This window comes from Euprymna scolopes, chromosome 34 (assembly GCF_053919585.1).
Source record: "Euprymna scolopes isolate OS-2025 chromosome 34, ASM5391958v1, whole genome shotgun sequence".
Lineage (NCBI taxonomy): Eukaryota > Metazoa > Mollusca > Cephalopoda > Sepiida > Sepiolidae > Euprymna > Euprymna scolopes.
In genome coordinates, this window is record NC_136515.1 from 40,959,560 (window position 1) to 40,984,559 (window position 25,000).

The following is a 25,000-nucleotide window of genomic DNA, read 5'->3' on the forward strand; positions in this document are numbered from 1 at the left end:
TACCATGATCTTTCCATTTTAAAATTCAATAATAATAAACTCTCCTTATTTCACATTCTCCCAAATCCCATTGGCTGACGGCTGACAATTCGTTCATTCAAGAACCTAAATCTTATTGCAAAACGAACGCTCCAGAAATTTTTAAATATGACATTACTTATAAAAAAAATGTTTTCCGACACATCGGAACATGATGATAATAAATCATTTCATCATTTTTAAGCTACTTAAATCCTTTATTTTTTAGTAAGATTTTCTATTATTCCTTTTTTAGTTACGCTAAATATAAAACAAGTAAACGGATTAAGCGATTAATAAAGCCGAGACCCGGCATTTTGACTAACCACAAGCTGACAGTTTATTTACTTGAAAAAAGCTCCTTATGTATGCTTTGGAAGCCTTTAAACAGTACATAATTTATTATTTGACTAAAATTCTTTCTTTTTACGCTAAATAAAAAAATAAAACGGATTAAGCGCATAATATAGCCGAAACCCGGATTTTGCAGAAAACTTACACAGTGATCTACTTTGCTTGACTCTAACATTTTTTTTTTAACTTCGATTTACTAAAATTATATCTTTAGTTACGCTTAATATAAAAAAGTAACACTAATTAAGCGATTAATATAGTCGAGACCCGAAATTTTGACAACCAAAAAACTGACAGTTTATATACTGCAAAAATATCCTTATGTATGCTTTGGAAGCCTTTAACCTGTCCATTCCTAGATATTTGACTAAAATTCTTCCTTTTCACGCTAAAAAAACATATAAAACGGATAAAGCATATAATATAGCTGAGTCCCGGATTTTGTAGAAAACTTACACGGTAACCTATATTGTTTGACGCTAACTTTTTTTTTCGATTTACTAACATTATTTCTTTAGTTGCGCTAAACAAAAATATAAAACTGAATGCGTGATTAATATAGTACGGATTTGGACGAACCAGAAATTATATTGCTTGACTCTAACATTTAATCATCACCAGGAACTGACAGATCATATAATCCAAAATCTACTTATGTGTGATTTGAAGCTTTCAAATTGTCTATTACTGAGTATTTTCAAAGTGTGTTCGTGTGCGCGCGTGTGTGGGGGGTGCGTGTGTGTGGATGTGTATGTTCGTGTGTAGTCTGTGTTATGCTGTGTGTGTGCCTGCGTGTTCGCGTGTGTGTGTCTTTGGTTGTGTGTCCGTGTGTGTGTGTGTGTGTGTGTGTGTGTGTGAGTGTGTGTGTGTGTATGTGCGCATGTGTGCCTGTCCGTGTTTATGTGCGATACAAATCAACCAGGCTCAGCTACGGCAACGCGTGGCCGTGCGGGTACAGCTAGTAGTTTTAGATTTCTCTTTTGTGAATCTTTAAATAAAAAAGAAACACATATTTGTATACTTCTTCTTTCCGGGCAGTTTTAACTATGCTTTTCTTAGTGTGGCTTGTTTTGTTTGATTCTATGGCTTTGTATGAGGTTTTAGAAGGTTTGTACTTATCATATTCAATCCTTCATTACCTATCGGATTAAGGTATAACGGAAAGTAGACTATACGGTAGCCATGGTGCTATGTTTTTATTTCGATGTTCGTTTCTATAAACTGTGCTAATGAAATAACTTAATATCAAGAAAAATTAATATCATAATTAGAAACGATTGTCCGTGCAATTATTAATAAATTTACTGCCGCAAAATACGTACAAGCAATAAATGTAGTATTAGTTAAAGAGTTTAATAGTTTTTGGTGGGGTACGATACTATTTCTGTGAAAATTACCTAAATAGTAAAGTTTGCTGCTTAATAAATATAATTCATAAGTGTTGAAACGTTGAATATTGTACTAAGCACGAACACAAATAAATCGTTTGTCTTATTTTATATAGCTAAAAATATTATCATACTTAACACTAATATTGTTTTTATTTCGAAATTATCTTAAAATGTCACTGGAGTAGCTCCTAATCAAATTTGGGTGACATTTATCTAAAAGGAAAAGTTTTTTTGTTTTTATATGTGCCAATGTTAGTGAGTTGACGAGAATATGCATTTTCACAAAATAAATAATGAAAACTTCAATATTCTCTCTCTCTCTCTCTCTCTCTCTCTATATATATATATATATATATACATATATATATATATACTGATTAGTTATTTAATAAGCAAAAATATGCGCGCTTGCGAATACAACAATGGCCAACACTTATAACATAAATAATTACATTGCTAAATACCTGGAAAAATACTTATTTGCAGACAAATTAACTGCGATATTCGTTTTAAGCACACCCAAGAACATATAGAAAACAAAGTTTTTACGGTAGATTTTACGCTGGTCTACTAAACCACAATTACCAAATAAACACCAACACTAGAAAATGTTACAAACCTAGATTGTTATAAAGTGGATGTTCATCTCACATTTAATTAATAAAGAAAATTAATTTCTCAGGTTTTGAAACTATAACTTCTTTATATCTTGGAAACTAAACGTTTCCTGGAATTTTAAATGCTAATTTGGAAGGATATTTTTAGGGTGGAAAGATACTGCAGCAATGTTTCAATATAGTCATTTGTTTTCCTAGTTTGAATATGAATTATAAATTATCTGATATTTACCAAAAGGTTTTAGGCTTTGATTGAGGGGAGACTAAAACTTGCTGCTATGATTTTGAATGATCTGAAATAACTGCAAAGAGAAGACTTGATTCCAAATATTTCTTATATGTTATATCTCGTCTCTTTGGTTTTCATACATCAATTAAATTACACAGTGTATAAGGCTTATTTGATACTAGAAATCTTCATAGTCGTTCCCTATTTATCAAAAGAGGGGACATATGCAAGGAATACTGTGAATCAAGTCTCCCCTTGCTTTATTTCAAATCATTTGATACCATAGTAGCAAGATTTAATCCCACCTTTATCCACGCCAGAGGTTTTGTGGATATATATATATATATATATATATATATATATATATATATATATATAGAGAGAGAGAGAGAGAGAGAGAGAGAGAGAGAGAGAGAGAGAGAAATAGATAGATAGATAGATAGATACGTATGTGTGTATTATGAATCAAATGAAAAAAGATGAGGAATATAAGTTACATGGAATTTTACTTTATTATCTGATCAATAAAGAGAAAATGAGAAATATCGGTTTTTAATTCAACCTTGAGATAAATATACATTTAATTTACACAGCTTCCCGCAAAAGCATACAAATATTTTTTGGAATTTATAATTTTTCACTCTGTTCAATGCAACTTTTCCTCTTTTCTATTGTGTATTTTTCTTTAAAATATTCAACACTATTCCAAGCTTGGTCTATATGCATGCACATATGATGTGCTTGGATCGATTAGCAACATATGAAAGGATTATTTTTCCTAGAAACCTTAATTTGTAATTCACTTTTAAGGCAGTTTATCTTTGACAACTGCTGTCTTATTCGGACTACCATTTCAAAGGAATCAATTCGAATACTTATAAAGTTAAGACGTTTTCTCGATTTTTCCCTCTATTTATTTTTTTTACTCCTTTTGATATATATTTGTTGATTTTACTTTTGCTTAATTTTTAGTATTCAGTTAATAGTTCTTCACTTGCTATTATTTTTTTATATCTTCTTGATGAGTCATCAATATTTTTTCACCTATTGTATTAAAACGGCTAATGTAACTGTTTTGGTTCAGTTTTATTTGCATAATATATGTTAGTATAATGCCGGCTTTTCTCTTCTTTGATAAGCATCATTTAATTTTGTAATGGTATGATCTATAGAGGTTTTTTCTTAAGTTTCTCTCAATTTGGCCTTTTTACTATAATGATAAAATAAAGTTCTGTGAAACTTGTATACTTCAGCTTTTTAATTCAATTCATGAATTCCCCCTCATCATCGGAGCTTTTCTATCTTGATAGGTTTGCTTCAGTCAAACTATATATCTTTTCAGGTTCATTTATATATATATATATATACATACATATAGTTTACATTTTGTTAGTTCCCCGTTATGTGCTTTGAACTCCTTAAAAAATGATATTTTGAAGTGAAAGACTTTCGATCCAGCGTCGAACAGTAACTCTACCAACCTTACACTGATTTTAACTATACTGGACATCCTATCACCCTGTTTTGAAAAAATTGTTTTCATGGGCCTCTCTATTTTCCTGAGTTTACTTTTTTGTTGGACCCATTTTGATCTGCTCTCAGCGCCTTGAGGACATCGATAATCTCTTCGTTTCATCTTTTTATTTCTTCGCTGACTTGAAAGAGTTGCATATCCGTGTTACTGACTTCTGATGAACCCAGCGGTGAATGGGTTCAAGGATATCCTAATCTTTCGTTTTCCTTGAGTGTAGTCATTAGATTCTTTCTCAGGTGACCATTGTTAGCTCGTTCTAGCCTGTTGGCTACAACGCATACCCACAAAACTTCAGCATTGATCGATTTGTTGCTGTAGGATTCAGTTTTTCATACCCTAAACCTAATTCTGGACCCCCTTTATCCCTGATGACTGTTAACGTTATTTAATGAGTTATCATTTAGGATAGCCTGGTCCTTCATGTTTTTACTTCGGAGTCGCACATGCAGCCTTTTGCTTTGTCTCGCAACAGACAAAGCTTAAGATAATGTTGCCGAATTTGAGCGGATCACATCCTCCTTGAAAAGGGATTAAATAGAGCATCTATGAATAATTTAGCTTAGTTCTCTTGCACAGCAGAACATTCCATAATTCCTGCATCCCAATACGCTAACTTAGCAAGTCTGTTCATCCTATTTGCTAATCTGCGAGTGTTTTTTCACGATCTTTCTTTATTCTTATCATGAGCTTAGCTGTATCGGCGGCACGTGTGAACTCGACGCATAGGGTTGTTTCTTGATTTAGTAATTTCTTCCGTGTGCAATTTGGATGATCATCGAGGTATTTTCCAATCATGTCCGATACTAGACCGTCCGAAAGTTCGTATGCAAGGTTTACTAGTTCGAGGTCTGTTAGCTGGCAGGTCCGTTCTTTCTTTTTCCGAGCTGCTAAAAATAGCCTTGAATTAGATGGTTTTCAAGTAAAGATTGGCATCTTCGATTTACCTCTGATGATCCTGTTAAATTAGGCTGGGCCAGTGATAGCCATTTTGTTTAAATCTATTATTTATTTTGTGGCCGACGTTAAACCAAAAATTTCTATCCATAATTTTTTTTTTTACAAATTATTTAAAAGCAATAAATTTGAAGAATTACAAAACAAAGGACAGCGGAAGTAGTGACATACTTTAGCTTTACTGGAGTTTCATTGTCTTCGTATTTTATTCTGTTAATACTTGTGATGCTTATCCGGGTTGATGTACCTGTTTTTGTCAAGTTGTGTATTTACTTAGTTGTTGTGTTTCCGCGATTTATTTCTCAGGGTTCTTCCTTGTTTTACAGCAACAATATGCTACAATAGGTCATGAACCCAGACAGAAGTATTGGCTCATCATGAGGACGTTTCGAGGACTCTTATTAGGTTCTGGCACGGAAACTATATCCCTGGAAGAATAAACACTGAATGGAACGATAGGCACATCGCCTTTAAATAATGTTCGTTGGTGTTTTACCAAGGATGGATCACTAGGGTTTATTTGACGTCAGATATCTATGCTAGTGGATCTTGTCTTCCACTATTCTTGACAATATTCCGTGCAGGATTTTATCGGCGATTATAGCACGGGCCGCTTTGCTGAAATAAAACGCGTGTCCAAAACAGCGAGCAAAACGATTTTTCTTAGAAAAATATTTATTTCGGAGCCGGTCCTCACCGGAAAACTACTGTCTTCGACGACGCTCGCAGCGAAAACGTCCAATACAATATCATTCTTCTCTCTATTCAAGAAAGAAAGAATACGCTACACAGAAAACAGAGAGATGTATTATTATTTTGCGTTTCAATCGTGGTGTCATCCCAGCTGTTTTGACCTTTCAATACCTGTGTGCTCTGATAGATTTGATTCGGCTGAGTTTTATAAATACATGTCAATCTGAGCCAAGATGATTTGAGTTATCGCCACTCGTATGATTGTGCTTGCCTCTCCGCGAGTACAAGTCTGATACAAGGTTTATTAATGCAAGAAAGCCAGTTCCACAACAAGGATCTTATTATAATGCTATATATATATATATATATATATATATATATATATATATATATGTGTGTGTGTGTGTACGGTATAATCACGTTGACACAGTGGTTCCCACTGGAACACCGAATTAAAGCAACGTTGAACCTCGTCAGTACTAAATGGGTGACCATTTGGGACTTCCAGGTGCTCTATGTGCTCTCCGTTTATCTCGACATTGTTCCAGTCGTCCTGGATTTCTTCTTGCCAGTGGACTCAAACAGTGCCGATTCAAGAGAGGTGTGGTTGAGTATTGCGCAACCGTTGCCTCACAATTTCATGCGCAGCTGCCCCTACAGCTTACTAAACGAAGAAATCGATATATACATATATATATAGGGTGTCCACAAAGTTTGGGTACATTATGCAGCCAGACTTTGTGGGCACCGTGTAGATTATACAACCGGACTTTGTGGACACCCTGTATATATATATATATATATATATATATATATATATATATATATATATATATATATATATATATATCGTGCTTAAGAAACTAACAACACTTTATAGTCATTATACAACTCCCTTCACTGTTATTGAGAGGTGAAAGTGGCATACCTGCGAGTGAAAAACTACACTCTGATGAGTACAAACCCATTGCTTCTTACTATCTCTTTAATAGCCTGGTTACAAATAAGATCTACCAACACCTATTATCTGGAGTATCCTTCTCCAAAAAAAACAAGCAGGGTGCAAAAGGAATTGTTTAGGCACTAATGATATGTGGATAGTAATAAGACACTGTTCAAGAAGAACCTAAATAATTCATGGATTTATTACCAAAATGCACATGATAGTATGTTTTACACATTGTCTTCATTTATATAAAATCTATACAGTAATCAATGAGGCCATATTTGTGCATATGAAAATGTGGCAAACAACTATGACGTTATCCATACCAATGTAAAATCTCTTGCGCAAAGATGATAACCTATATCGTTTACACTTTTACGTGGCGACAGATAGCTAATCTTGTTTACTCTTCAGCTTGACAATACATCCGACAAGAAAACTTCTCAATAAAAACGAAATGTCTGTGCCACCAAGACCCGATCGAAAGGGTCAACCATCTGCTCTTAATGGATGATCTCAATCTGTATGTGAACTCAGACGCTGGCCCAAATTGACTCATACGACTTGGCGGTCGTACACAAGTTTTCACAGATATTGGAATCAAGTTTAGTTTGAATAAACGTTGCAAATGCTCGATCATATCTGGGAAAAATGTCCAAACAAACACCTTTCAACTTTATTAATATACTGATTCCAATGGTATAGAAGATGAGAAAAAATAGCAGTAAATATATACACTGTGTAAAGAAAATCTGTAAAACAAAACATACAAAAGCAAGGTAACTGCCATTTCCAACGGGCCATGCCTGTAAGAATATATCGCTTCAGCATTGGTGACTGGCCACAAAAGGGCATAAACAGACTTGAAACTAAAACGGTGAAACTGTTTACACTATACAAAATAACATACTAGAACCAATGTTTGTCTCACCTGCATTTATTTAGAAATTTATCATCAGCATCGTACAATTACTTTGGCCACCTGACATTATCTGATGAACTCCCAAAATCCACACGTCAAAATAGTACACCAACATCACGAAATAAGAACCAGCAGAACATGCTTCATCACGAAAGTTGCTAAACTTTTCTAGACTAGTACGAATAATGTCTAGAGCCCCTAAGAACCAACAAACAGCGTGCCAAATATTTCTCTAAATGAATTAATCTCGGATATTATAGATAGTTGGGATTTTATCGACTGGTGTAAAATTACTCTACTATTAATAGCAGAGGATTATAATGACTGGACAATATAAACGCTTGATGACGAATACTTTTAAAGAAGACAAGTATTTTCAGCAATCTCAGTCAGTGCATGGTCTGCCACACAGAAGTATAGTTTGTGGCACCAAGCTGTTAGGTTCTGCTGAGAGACACCTACTATACAACGCACTCTAGACTGTGTAAATATCTAAACTAGGCGATCTGTAAAAAAATAACAAAATATCAAATGCAGCAGGTTGTTGTAACATATACAGGAAATAACATTTGAAACTAAGTCATGCACTGTTCACTTTATATAATTCCTACAACTACGTACCTAGAAAACGGAGAACATAAACCTGGTATAGTTATATGTGTTACGAAGGAGAAATGAGCACATTTTCCTCAATACCACTGAATTAAACTTAGCTTGAAGGGAAAATCTATCGAAATACAAAGGTTTATGTATGACATGAAAAGAAACTGGAATGTAAAAATGCTCTCCATCATTTCGGACATTATATGGTCAATAAGACTAAGTAGAAAAATACAAGAACTACCCAGCAGTGTATATCCGGTGAACCGAGTCAAAGAAAAAATTCAAACTATTGAACTTACCGGGACGGTTGTAATGTAAAAATCATCTCTTAGTTAAAGTGATTGAAATTGTGGGTAAATTTTGACATTTGGTAGGATGTCCCATCCCTATGATAAGAGATTATATATATATGTGTATATACATATATATATATATATGTGTGTGTGTGTGTGTATAGATAGATAGATAGATAGATCGATGTAGATATAAAGAGAGAAAAGGAAAGGGAGAGAGAGAATGACAGAAGAAACGAGGAGAGACACTAGACAGGAGACAAATGAATCTGATAAATCAGTATAAAATAATTTACATATTTAGAGAAATCAAAGAAAAAACAAAGGTATTTGACTATCGTCTAGGTAACGATATTGATTTTACTTAAATAAAATATGTTCATCAGAACATAGAGAAAGAAAAGTCCTGACACAAAAATAACGATCAATCTGCAGAATTGTATTGCGTTGTATAGAATGCATGGGAAAATTTTATATCCAGTCTTAGAAATATAACGAAAACTTAAAAAAATACAGTCGCTAACGGATGTATAGAATATATATATATATATATATATATATATACATATATATATATATATATATATATATATATATATATATATATATATATATAATGGTTGTATCGATATGTTTCCTAGATGTAATTTTAATGAAATTCACGTGCTTATTAAAAAGTGCCCAATGCATGGCAGAGCTGGTATACAGTATGTTTATTATATAAACATTATTAGTTACATATGTGTATACATACTTCGGTCGAATCAGACTATTCTATTTTTCGTCGGTTGAAGTGGTCTCCCTGAATTGGGATTCCACTGAAACATATATGCTCATATGTAACCATCAATATTTACATAATAAACCGACTATATATATATATATATATATATATATATATATATATATATATATATATAGAGCGAATATATCAAGTAGGTATGGGAACAACCACATAAAAATATATAGACAAATATCTAATTAGGAAATTATAAAAATATCTAATTAGGAAATTATAAAAATAAATATATAGACTAATATCTAATTGGGAAATTATAAAAATAAATAGACTATATAATTATAAAAATATATAGACTAATATCTAATTAGGAAATTATAAAAATATCTAATTAGGAAATTATAAAAATAAATATATAGACTAATATCTAATTGGGAAATTATAAAAATAAGCTTTTGCAATAATAGCGGCATCTTTTGTAAATTATGCCTATAAGAAACATATCACATAATAATATTGAAACAAAAAATAGACTTCACAGTAAGAAACATGATATTATTGCAAAATGCAGTTGGTTGCATCAATAGGAAAACAAACAATTTGGGGTTATCTATTATTGTAATAATCCTTAATCGGAATGAGATAAACTGTTAAGCAGATTGCGATGAACTTATCTTAAAATGTTAAATTCCTATTCATTACGTTTAAATTTTTATCAGCAAACGTATTTTGAGAAAACGCTTTAATAATAAGCAGCTTAACGAATAGAGATGGAGAAAATTGAATTACTATTAACTGGATTATAACGTTGCCATACAGGTTCTTGTAAGATCACCGAAGTTAAACAACATTGAGCTCGGTCAGAACTAGATGGGTGACGTTTTGGTAATACCAGGTGCTAAGGATGTTAATACCGATCTTGAAGAACGAATAAAACCCAATCTTGTCATATTCCCTAACAAGATAGCCATGCAAAGGAGGACCGATTGTCCATGTAATACATCCTTGACACTTTTTCTTTTAGAGGAAGTCGGTTGAACCCATCTAGGCTGAATGCTACTGACATAAAAAAATTTAAAATAGACGTAGGAAACGCAACAAAAACATCAGAAAAGAAGAAATAAAACACGTTGAAAAATAAACAAGCGGATGCAGAACAATAATTTAAGAAAGCTGCATCAAATTATTTAAACAATATGAAGTAAAAAAGAGATCCAAATAATAACCATTTAAAAAGAAAGCGAAAAAGAATGAAAACGAGAGAATTATCGACACTAAAGAAAACAGAAGGAATACGAAATGAAAATGGAATTTTTAACGTGAATATTTGTAATGTAATGAGAATGAATGAATGTAAATAAGAAAAAAAATACAATTGAAAAAGTAAATGAAATGTTCAGCAAAAATAATAAAAGAAATAACGAACAGTAAAAAGGGAGAGTTGGTATACGAAAAGAACAAAAATAAACGAAGCCATGAAAACTAGGAAATCGGAAATGTACAGAAACAGAAAAGTGAAGAGTATTTGTGTATATGTGTTTGTTTTATGCGAAAGTATGATGCCCACATTGCGTGTATGTAAACGCGTACACGGATACATATATATATATATATATATATATATATATATATATATATATATATATATATATATATATATATCGCGACCAGGTGCGAACACAGAGCCCACAATTTTATCATACCATCCCTATTGAAGTTAAAACATATTTATCAAAGTATTCTTATGTAGATCTGTATCAAAAACACTTGTAAATGTTTTATTTTAACAAAAATAATTTCCATACTTTGTGGACCAGGCGCCTACACAGACCCCACAATTTTAATGAACCACCGTTCTGCCAGATCAATCATACCCATTCCTGTGTCCCGATACATCTTCTATCATTATATGTGATCATTTTTTTTTTAAATAGTCAACCATATAGGAGCCTATTCTTGACCAGACACACACATAGAGACATTCAGCTTTATATATATATATATATATATATATATATATATATATATATATATATATATATATACATTTCCTAAAGAAGAATATTTTACTATTCTAAAATTTTTTAAAATAAAATTTTATTTAATTTTAAAAAATCAATTTTGCAACCATCCGTTACATTTTTATTCTAAATATCAAGTGCTTCAAAAACAGTGGATTTTCGATTATTATTTTAACTCATACGCACGACAAACACTCCACATTGTTATCGCAAATTTAAACCTCGTTCAACCTCAATTTTCAGTTTCTGTGTACTAGCCAGAATTTACTCTTATGTAAACGCCAGACAAAGCCGGGTATGAAGTATTTACACAGTTATCTATCTATACATCCATCCATCCATCTATCTATCTATCTATCTATCTATATATATATATATATATATATATATATATATATATATATATATAGCTGTCTGTCAGTCTGTCTGTCTGTCTATAAATTGTCTATCTATATAGCGATGTGAATAACAGAGTTGAAACAATAGGTTGAGCAAGCATTCAGGTGCAGAAAGGATCAAAGAGTAATATTGTGACAGGTATCATACTGATTGACAAGTGAGTGGCATTGGAAGCCATACCAAGAGGGACTGGGTCTGACTTGTAAAGGTTGCGATTTCATTAAACCGAATTAATTTTAGTGAGTTGGGTTTTATAAGACGCCGGAGAGACAAAATGGTTTAAACATGTCTCTCCATATGGATGGGACGCCCTACAAATGGATGCAGAGAAATCAAAAGCCAAAGATCCTCATACACTCTAGTTATGTTGTGACGAAATGCTTGGGACTGAATATATATATATATATATATATATATATATATATATATATATATATATTATATATATATATATATATATATATATATAAACCTACAGCCTCATGTATCTGTTTTGCATGCGGCTTTTTATAACAGAACAAGCTACCTCAAGACGTTGGCGAATTACTCCAGGAGGAGCAGCAGAATACAGGTATGTCCTCATGTTTTGTGTATTATAAATGTACTGTGAACTATATGTTCTGACATACACGCACACCCACAGAGCAGACAAGTTACGCTCAGTTAAAAAAAGCGCTAAAATAAACATTAAGAATCTAGGGGATACAATGCGTTAAAAAGAGCTAAATAATCAATTAAATACGCAAGTAGATAAATAAAAAAACAAAACAAAAAAAAACACAAATATATACTTTTATATATAACTTTAACTCCACCATGACAAAAACAAACTCGGTATCTTAAATACTTTGCTACTCCAATATTTGAAAAAAAATAATTAATTTAATTTTATGAATTAAATATGTATGTTATTATGTTAAAATCTATTTTGCACTTGTCTAGTCTTTTTATCCATTATATATATATATATATATATATATATATATATATATATATATATATATATATATATAACTACTTCATTTACTCATATAAAATTAATATACGAAAGTATATACTTATGCGTAAACTTTAAGTATTTACTTCAAAAGTGCTCAATACGTAGGTAGAGCTGGTTAGTAATTTATAAATATATATTTTATAAATTACTATATATATATACATGAACGATATATATATATATATTTATATATATATAACTTGTATCTGCATATATTTTTCTTATTTCTTTTCTAAACGCTTATAAGAACATTTACTTTCGAAATGCAATGACCTAAACATGTTTATCTTCCTTTTTTTCTCTCTTACCATCTCTATTTATCTGGTGATATAATAAAGTTCTATATAACTTTTATTAATATATGAGTAGCTCCTTTTTTCATCTGAAACAAGGTATATTGCCGCTGGGACTATTGTCGATTATGTATAAAGGTGATTGTGAAGAATACATTGGATCATTTTACTTTTCAGTTTCTGTAGTTTAGTACAGTAAGAGAAGCAGAAATAGGAAAGAATTCCAAAGTCTAGTAGTTCTAGGCTAGAAGATAATAAAGTATACGCCCTTCCGGCATCAAGGTAAACAAAACAAAAAGTTCCCCTTGCCCTAAATCTCTGTGCTGTAATTCATAATTCTCTAAATTATATACAACAATCTTTCTTAGTTAACACATTACAAAACACAAATGGCAGGCAAAGCATTTAGCGCTAGGTTAATTCCTGACTTTATGGCGTTTTACCCAATCATACCGTGTCCGAATTGTTTGAATAGGTGATGCTCGTATACGAAATGTGTGCAGTCAGGTTAAGAGGTAGTACGCTGTCAGTATACCGACGGTTAATCCATAATCAGAGGGAGGATTCAAGGCAGATGAAACAAGACCTCATCGTGTCTTTTGTCCCGGGCACATTTGTTGTATTTGACAAATTTGTGTCTCGTCGTTTGCACCACTTAAAAGCCGTGGACGGCCATTAGATGACCTACAGGACTTGTCTAACGTAGATTACTCATCTGACCGATGTCTCAGTTGCGCTTTCGTGTAAGGATTCCCCGATTTTGTTAGATAACATAAGAGAAAGAAAAAGAAAGGGGTAGATGAAACGGAAAAATCTTAACACTTTTGCTGCCACATAATTACAAGGACAGCAAGAAATATGGCCAGTAAGTTTCGTCGACGAAGTGTAGATACTGTTAGGATCGAACGACACCACACAATATGTTACAACAATTAAACACAGAACTTAATCATTCTTCTTGAGTAACTGACATTTATTTCATTACTTATTAAATAACGCGCTATTTCATTATTTATTAGACACGTTTACTTAAAACTAGAAAGCCTATCGGTGTTGTACGACATCCTATACTTATGCTTAAAAATTTCTGTATTTTTAATTTTTCAACGTATTTTAAGCTCGACGTTCTTGCACAGAAGCTGGATCAATAGATTTGTCTAATTGATAGGGAGAATTGCAATTATTTCGTCTGACTTAACAAAGAGAGTATGCTAGTTTTTGGATAACTAATTTTACCTCCGTGACGAATATATGTCGATATATAGAAAAGTGAAAACATCCAATGCGTTTAACGAAGTTTTTGCAAAGGTGCTCAATAGCAAAGAAAGATAAGGTATACATTTTATTTATTTTTTACATAAATATTTTGGTATCGCTACAGCCTCATTAATATAAATATATTCATAGTATAGTAGTTATAAACAACTAGACCAATCATCAGGCGAGGTTGCTTTTACAACATAAAACACTATCAAAGAAATTATTAATTTCGTAGTAATTTCAACGGAAGAAAATTGAAAAAAAAATAAATGAGTAAATATTAATGTGCAGCAACAAAGAAAAGTTTTTCGTTGAAATGCTACGTCTTGAAGATGTTTTTCTTACGAAAAGCACATGATTTTATGAAAACGTCTTTATTTTTGTAATCTAGACGTTTTTTCTGTTAAAATTACGAGGTAGGTTTTTTATACAGACACACACACACATATACATATAAAAGTGAAAACATCCACTGAGTTTAACGAAGTTTTTGCAAAGGAGTTCAATAGCAAAAAAGAGTAATTCCCTTTGCCTTTTTTATTTTTATATTATATTTTTTGCCTTTTTATTTTTATATTATATTTTTATGTTATATTTATTGCCTTTTATATTTATATATTATATTTTTATATTATATTTTTTGCCTTTTTTATTTATATATTATATTTTTATATTATATTTTTTGCCTTTTTTATTTATATATTATATTTTTATATTATATTTTTTGCCTATTTATTTATATATTATATTTTTATATTCTGTTTTTTGCCTTTTTATTTATATATTATATTTTTATATTATATTTTTTGCCATTTTATTTATATATTATATTTTTATATTATATTTTTTGCCTTTTTTATTTATATATTATATTTTACTATTATATTTTTATGTTTATTTTAAGACTTTCTGCAATTCGTCGGAGATTCCAAAACAATTGCCCTTTTGCAATGTCTCGTAGTCAATTTTTCCAATCGGTCTTGGCGTGCTGCAGACCGATGATATACACGCAAGGTAAATTTTTACCAGTTGCAAAGTTGTGAGACCACAGTTTTATTATCTTTGTAATTTTTCCAATTTCCAAACTTGATTGACGCAGGAAAGTTAATTGACTACATTGGCTAATCGTGCACATATTCGGCATCTTATACTGATTCAAAGCAATATGCATTTCTAAAATAAAAACACACGACATTTTTCCGGCATCTGTAACATAATATTCAAACCCATTACGTCCATCGTAATCGCTTTACTAATTTTTTAAACTTACATTTTTGAACAATTAAAACTCATATTTTCTTACAATTTATTAAATATTCTTAAATAGCTGAGTTAGTTGGGTGTCACCATACTCCTCTTTGCATGTAAATTGCTGGAATATACCGAAGTAGCATCCACAAAAATAGATCAGTCTCTGCAAAGTATATCATCCAATTTAGCACCTTAAGGAAAATTTGACGTCAGCGGGAGCGTCGCGGGTGTCTATGCATGCATGCGCACATATGTGCACATATTTGCACGCCAGGCGGAGATGTATGTGTACATGTGGACGTTTCTTTAAGTATATATGTGTGTACGTGCGCATGTGTGTGCTCGTGCGCGCAGCCGCTAGCTAACCCTCTGCAAACAATTAACAACAAATAAAAACCAAATAAATAAACCGAATCATATCCCCCCGCCTCCGAACCTAAGCGAACACCCGTCAAGACACACTTATCAAGAAATCATCTCACCAACGAGACGCCAAAAACTTTAGCATTAAGACTCGAATTCTAAAGTAACCCCCTCCTCCTACCCCACATATCCCTCTTCCCCCTCCATGTATCCCTATGCCCTCAGCCACACCAGAAATAGACTTCCCAGACCCTCCCCCACAAGGTCCTTAAATTCCAAAACTAAAACATTACCGACATACCACGCACCTCCTCCCACCTTTCCCCCTTGTTCCCTTCTTCTTTTTCCGCTCTTCTCGCACCCCTCCCCTGACATCATTCACTCTTTATTCCCATCATAACGAACATTTCTGTAAAAGTCTGAGGAAGCTACAGACGGCCAAAAAAAAAGGCCGGATAGCTGAAACAATAATGTAACTTAACAGAAAGATACGGTAATAAAAAATAAAACGTATATATATATATATATGTATATATATAGATAGATATTAAGATATATATATATATAAACATTGGTAGATATGTATACATATATATATATGCATACGCACATTTTCAACATACATGTATGCCTATATTTATGCTTAGTTTATCTGGTATCGAACAATATATTCTGTCAAATTCTATTGTCAAAACTCTTCTTAAACATATATATAAATACTCCTATGATTCTGCTTTTTGTGTATTGATATTCATATCAAAAACTCTTTGTTCTATTATTTAAAAAGAAAATACTTTGTTATATATGGGCCTTAGAATTGCATTCACTAGCAAAGCTAATTTGCATAATCTTTTAAACATTGAGTTTTAATCGTCGGTTTTCTTAAAGGATGATCTTTTTAGTTAACTATTATGTGTAATTATATTCATGCAGATTTCGGCATAGTTTATACTTTCGTAATATTTGCGTAAAAAGCTTATAGAAAACACGAACCTCTTTCTATGTATATAATTATGTATGCTTATATATAATTCTTAAACAATTCCCTACCAAGATTCTTTGTCAGTTCTTTTTTGTCTACAGGCATGCAACCCCATATGTAAGGTATTCAAACCCATGCTAAACATTATATTTTTGTTTTAGCCGGGAAAAATCTGTACAAATATTTAAAAAAAAATATTTTAATGAAATTTGCAAGGTAAAGGTTGAACGACTGCATTACGAATATGCATGCGCCCCGTAATAGCTATTGTTTCATGTTTTACTTTTGAGCCTTGCAGCAAACGTGTTTTCATAAGCTAAAGAGTTTAGATTCTTAAAATGATTTTAAAGCGTTATTATATATTGGACCCATTATAATATAATACTAAATACGAATCTGCATTAATAAAAATATGATATTTAAACGTATTTTACGAGTAAGCACTACCGGGCGGCCTGCTAGTATATATATGCGTATGAGTGTGTGTGTTTGTGTGTGCATTGACAGTTGTCATGAATATTCTAAAGATACGTTTTCTTAATCTGCAGTTTTAGTGCTGGTCACGTTATTTCACACATAATTGAAATTTTATACCGAAATTAAGCCCGGAAGACGAAAGATAATGTCATTTTTAAGTAAAGAAACAGTTTAATGAACATGCCAGTAAAACTTTAAAGGTGCCAGACGAAAATGCAACTTCACATTAAGGTTTGAAAGATAAATTGAACTATCGTTACTTATTTAATTCTCACAAAATAACGTAAATACAGCTTCAACAATAATTGCGATAAAACAACGAGAATTCTATTTTAGGTTTAAATTTGAAAGGATATGCGTAAAAAACTAGAACATAAAAAGAAATCTTACCTTAGAATCCATCTTGGCAAATTGTTGGCTTTACATTGTCCGGCAACATAAAAGAAGAAATGCATGCATGACAGTGCCAGCTACGGGCTCACGCTAGAAAGTATCATATATCTTTACAAAGCCAGAATTCGCCCAGGCATGGAGTATTATTGCTACATCCGGGTTTTTTTTGTTTCTTCTACTAGTCCGTCTATCTTAGAGAGGATACGCAATCGACGCAAATTTTATAGGTCTTGCATTATCAGCAAAGCTGTAACCTCTGTCCTATCACCGAAATGTTGCATTCTTATCTGTTTACAAGTACTTTCATTAAATGTGCTCCAATGAACATTTGTGTCCCCGGTGTACATATTTCTGTCTAAACAAACAGGCTGTAAAATCCCACCCTCATCATTTTGCATGTCTTTAGATGACGGAAAGACTTCTGCGTTAATAATTGCTTTTCTTAGATAGCTAGACTTGGTACTTTTTCTCACTGTTTCCTGCTTTCAGGTCTGTATTATCCTGCAAGAGTTTAAATGAAATGCGAACAGACATGCTGCTGCTAAAATGTTTACTGCCCGCTGTTAGACACTATTCAATGTAGTAGCCATTTGCGTCCAAGTAGCATTATACATTGTTTTAAGTGACATGAATTAAAAGAAAAAAAATAAATGAAAGAATAGCAGATAACTAATGTATTCAATCGTCGAGTTTATCACAAGCTATACTATGTCAGATCTGAGCATTCAGAGCTTCGGCAACCAATCTGTGGTCGCATTCAGCAAAAAGATATACACAATTCCATTAATATACAACATAAAACGCGCCCAAAGGAAAAAAAATTTATGAAAATATTCTGCATAAAAACTCGTTATATAAAAATGTCTTCATAGTAATTATATTGAAATAAAAGCTAAATCCAACCTTTTTTAAACTTTACTTCTTTAAAGTGAAAAGAACACTCTTGTGTCAACAGAAATAAGCAACACATTCCACATTTCCTCATTTAACAGAAATATACTTTATCAATGTCGGCACGCAGGTGGTTTTTTGTGCGAAGCGAAATAACAAAAACTGATACACAATATCTTCTGTTAAATAAATAGTGGTATCATTTTTGCAGCTAAACTTCAGTAAATATATACGCCAGTATATATTTATATAAAGAATTTTTATAATAGTAAACATTTATATAGTTATTCACAGACTGTTTCGCTGTATCACAGCTCTTCATTGTGGCTAGATCAGTAACTGCACTAAGTAGGGATCGAACTTTTATTTGGGTTTGGCTGTTGCGAAATATTTAGGTGAAATTAAAATTAGCAACATTATTCAAACAATAAACATTGTTTTTGCTCGGAAAGGTCACTAAGAAAACTTCAGACACAAATATACTTTTGAAAATTCATTTGTATTTATAACAATACGAAATACATAGAGAACGGGGGTTTTATTACCTAATGCCAATATTACGAGCTACTTCCTAGCGTGTATTATTATCCCGTTAAGAGAGTTAATTTATTGTGTTTGATTGTTTCCCCACAATATCCATTCCTAAGCTTTTTCTTACATCATAAAAAACACTGTTTATATTTTTTTCGCTTCAGGTCTATAAGTATAATTTAATGATACTTATTGGTGCGGTGAAGTTTTTCTTTCTGGGTTGTTATTGGTCGAGATCAAAGTACTCAAAATGACTTTCATCCTCTCTTCCTCTTCGGGTAATACGTTGCTTGTGTCGAGCACTGCTTTTTTGCTGGTTTTAGTAGCATTTATGAGTATATTTCGAAACTTGCATGATATACACTATATCGCTTTTATCCTTTAGGACTGTATCTAATTCCCGCAATAACGTTTTGTTTTTGAAACAATTGAAGTGAATTTTTTCCTCAGGGTTAAAACTTATTGATGTATTACGTGGTCGTGAGCAATTTAGATTGTTTCGGAACGATTTTATCAAAAACCGATCTAACCTTTCGCACAGACATAATTTCAGCAGGTGAGTCTGCTGGCGGAGTGTTCGGAAACACTTGCGAGAATTATAGTAAGGCTTAATCTGTTGTAATACCGTGTGCTTTTAGTCGGGGTTTCCCTTCCAATCCAAGTGGATGTCTCTGTCAACTGACTAACCAGTGTCCTTAGCTTTTGCTCCAGATTTTTGTTTTACCAACTTTTTTAGAGACAGTCTTTATTCTATTCCTCATTAATATCAAATTCTTTATTTACATTTAGTTTATTTTCATTATTATTTCGAGATTTGAAAATTTTTAGGTTTTAGGTTATTTCATTATTTTTCACATTTATTGGATAAGTCAGTCGGCTGAGAGGTTCAGGGTTAGTTTCTCGTGTTTTGCTTGGATTCGAACAGCAACCAAGCACCGTACACCCATCACTATCTGTTTCTAATCGCTTCGTATTATTTGGATTCGTCGGACTACTGTTCACATCTTGAATGTGATTTTCACAACGCTTCTGTCGATGTAACCTCCGACATTCATCAGGTTTATCTTATCGAGCTCAGGAATGTTTCTGTCGAACTTGGGAATTCGGATGATTCGAGTTCAACAAGATACACTCAGCCTGACTTTCCTGTCAAAAAAATGTGAAAAACAAGTAAATAACCTCCAAACTAAAATCGGATATAACTGGAATTTACAGAATATAACATTTTCTGTACAATGCTGACCGGAAAAAACGTAGGTGATCATAATTAATTTAAATATGAAGTAAGTTTTGCTGAATTAGATAATTTCCTTTCTTTAGAAATTAAAATTTTATGTGTTGACTTATTGTTATATTTTCACCTTTCAGCAATCACGAAAGCAAATAAAGTATTTCATGCATACGTGCGCGGTGACCTTACGACTTAATAGTTAATGTATGGAAACACTATGGAAATTTACTGACTTCTTGAAGCTGTTATGCGAGATGAATTACTCATGGGGAAAGATTAATAATTAAAACCATTCCCTTACTTTAGTTTTCTATAGAATTGCGAACACACAGAGAGAAAAGTGGCATTCGCCTTAAATTATTAACTTTCTGGGTCGTGTCCAATGCGGACGGCTTTCTGAGCGAGACTTAACTGAAACTCTTAGTTTTTTGTTCAAAAAGATGGCGTGTATCATAGCCTGATTGTTTTATTATATTTTGGCTATAAAGGCTGACATCTACCCACTGCTTCCTCTACATTACCTGTATCTGAATTTTCCATAGAAAAGCAATTATTTCCGTTAACACATTTTATTCCGTTTTTGATAAGATCGTTTTTTTAATGGAAAAGAAATGTTGGATACTTTTCTTACTCTTGGTATCATATCTGCTAGAACAATCAAATGATGCACATTTGTTAATCATTTGTAAATGTAAAAAAAACTATCTTTTGTAAAACCATATAGTTTTATAAAAGATATTTTTTTAAACTTACAAATTCAATAACTGCAATTAATACGTTAGCAAATATATATAATATAGAGTTTCATAAAGCAAAGCATCGCTTACACAAGTAGAAAATCCTTCAAGGGAGAATTTTCTTGCTCGTTAATTATTCTTTTAATGTTAAAAACAAAATTTAAACACACATTGTAGTGAAAAATCGGGTAAAGTACTTCTTATAAATTGCTTTAAAATTTATAAATTAGTTAATTTATTTGAAGAAAACATCATTCCTAAAGTTACACCCTTTTTAAAAATTTTAATTACCTTAGCGATCATTCTCTTAGTTGTTTTTAGTTTTAATTTCAATAAGCCAATCAGAAATAAGCCTGCAAATTTGATATATAAGACCATATTTATGAGTGAGTTGTGGTATAACATAATATGCGGTCATCCATAGACAGCTATTTAATCGTATGCATTTATATTTGTGTCTTCAAATGAGCATTAACTTGATGTCGCCTGCCTTTAAATATTTTGTAAATCCTGTTATTAAAACCAACTCGGCTATCAATGAATCATATTCTAAACCTCGTAGATTTAGCGAAACCCATTTGGTTGCGAAGATCAGAAGAAATGAGGCTTCATCTTTCTTTTCTTTTCTGAATTGCGCCCGGCTTATAATTGCCTTGTTGGCTGCTCGAGTAATTACAATTTGGCACACGGTTTTAAATAGATGAAGCCGCTTTTCAAATATGATCTTTATTAGCTAGAGTCAAAATCAGATTGTGCGCAGTCGTTGGCAATGCTTCCTATATTTTCGTCTTGAACAAACGTGTTTAACGACAAACGAAACAATGGAAGTAGCAACGGAAAAGAGGAAAATCGTTACTTCGTTTATTGAGTCGTTCATAATGTCGGAGATGATAGCAAATATGGATTCATATTCATGCTATAAAATTCTTGTTTATTCGTTATAAAATAAATGTAAATGTACTAGCAAAGATACCCGCGATCCGAGTACTCGAACATACAACAAGGCCCCGACGTTAACCTTTGACATTGTCTTTGAGAAATGGTGTGATAACTCTCTTTGTTGGGGGGGCACCATTATGTCATGTTAGGTTTGGTCATAATAGCTCGAGATGTGTGGCCTGTAAGAGAGTGTTAAGTGTTGAGCCATTATGTTGAATAAAGATGGCGGTAATAAATCTAATCGGCGAAGAATCAATGCAGTCACGATCTCGAGTGTTAAGTTATTCTCTAGAACAAAAATGGCGGTATTAGATCAGCGAAGAATCAATGTAGCTCGGATCAGCAGTGGTGCAATTTTGTCAAAACGGAATCTGATAGCGAACTTACTTGAATCCAAAAGTAGATATTTTTACAATGTTGGAGGCTCCTCATTGGTTGATTGTTCTAATGCATAGTTATAAATAAAATCGTCCCAATTCTTGTGGTTATTCATCCTGAGTCCAGAATTTTTTAACAGAGAGTATATATAGTACGCTATAACCTTGACTTTTGCCTTTAACCTTGAAAAACGGTGTGCACCATTCCAAGGAAGGGGAGCCATCATTAGACCATGTTTTGTCATGATTGGTCCAGTGATGTGTGCTCTATATACGTAGGCTATAACCTTGATTTTGAAAAATGGTGTGCACTATCCCTTGGTGGGGGGCCTTCATCATATCAGATTTGTTCATGATCGGTCCGATTAAGTGGGCTGTAGGAGTGTTGTACACACATACACACACACACACACACACACTTACACATTCGCACACGAACGCTACTTCTTTATATATATATATATATATATATATATATATATATTCCATACTAATTATTATATTATATAATCACTGTGGGCAGATTTAAAACGGCCTTAATGTTTTATTTAATTGCGAAAATATTCTTAAATGCTCAGCACTAAGTTTCGAAATTTTAGAGAGGAGGATTAATACATTGTATTTTTTTAATTATCAGTACTACTTTCTGCTTTTGTACTTTATTTTCAGAAGATTTCGACCGAGGTAATATCTTACTCTCTTCATATGTGTTTTGACGTACTCTTGGATTAAACTTTCCCGATTCCTAGCTTGAACAGATAGATGAATAAAAAGGCTGCAGTAGATGTGCGTCGTAGATTTTTCCTAAACGTCTACTTTGTTGACTTTTGCTTAGTATCAACGCTTTGCCTTATATTGACTCTATACCGATCTTAATCATTAAACTAATCAGAGCATCGCAAGAAGCCTCAAATAGTCGGTATTTTATTGGTCTTTAGCCGATGAAAGTAGTTTTTCAGGGGATCCAAAATGGGTCAAAATAAAAAAGAAATACTTATACATTTTCTGCGTTCCTCTTAGTCTATATTTTTGTTTAGTTTTTGATCAGCTCATCTGCCTGTCACGTTAGTACAGCAGAACCGTCACCAGTTTTTTAATTTTACAGTTTCGATTTCAATTCTAGCTGATGGCACCCACATACTTATTTTTCACATTTAAAATCACAGGTGTATTATTATACAAATCCGGACAAATTAAAAACACATCTTTAAGCATATTTTACGTCATGGCAAAGCCCCCCTGCATTATATTTTCCCAATAAATATTAGTGTTTAACAAAAAAATGAATATGACTTGGGTTCAATGAACTAGAATATAAGCCAAAACATATAGCGCTCTAATCTTAATAGTTACTGTTTGAGCTATCGTCAAATGAATAAGAAATTGTTTTAAAAGTAACCGACTATAATGTATAAATGTCCATTTACGGAGGCACACATTGCATTTTAATTCGACTTACGCCTGCCACGTTCCAAGTATTTCTTAATCTGACCCCATGGCGGTTATTTTTATCTGAAAAAAAACATTAAAAAAAAACGGTCCAGAAAAAATGCAATCATTTGCCGCACCTCGATGCTCTGCGTCATTGTGTCTCGGTGGAAATACGGTTTGAAAAAATGGAGACAAATAGGCAGACAGTGACACAGTGAGTTTTATATTAAATACGTTTGGCTTCATTTAACTTTAAGAATTGATTTTGAATAATACCAATATTTCATGCTTCCGCAATCATCAATATAGAAAGTGATAATAACTGTCATTCTAACCTCATCATAAATAGCCACCTTTAACTTCGTAGATTAGTATTCTTACCTCTACGTCATCACAGAAGGCTTAATACGAATTAAGCGCCTATAAATGCTAACCCGGCAGACAGACATAGTTCACCGTCAATAACATATTCGATGACCGGAAGTTGGACTGCTGCATTCGCGCTTAAGTTAACCAATTGTTTTTTTTTTTTATAATTCTCTAAACAGGTCTTTATTTGAATATATTTAAGGAGGCTTAAAACGTATGGAATTTTTAGAACTAATTAACAACCTTTTCCCAATAATCAGTGTAAGAAGTCATAATTAATACTGGCCATGTTCACACATACACGCACGCAAATACACACACGCACAAAGAAACACACACACACACACACACACACATATATATATATATATATATATATATATATACGTATATATATAAATTAATATATGAATTAATTTATATATATATGAAGATGCTTTTGGAAGGCGTTAAATTTTTCGCCCAAAAAAACACTACAGCACATTTTAAATATTTTATTTAAAAAATCAATTCAGATAACTTGATAATGTAGGTGTGTTGACATCTATTTTATGTAACTGCCTTCAGTCCCAATCACGATGCGGATCCGGAACTGGAAGCATGCATTTTCCACAAGCGTCTGCGGGAGCTCGGGGAATACTCGGCGGATGGCAGCGATCACCCTAGCTTTGGTGCTGTGGGAGGTCTTGATGGTGATTTTCCCGATGTATGACCAAACAAATAGTCCAGTGAGTTCAGGTCGAAGGAGAAGGGAGTAGTGAG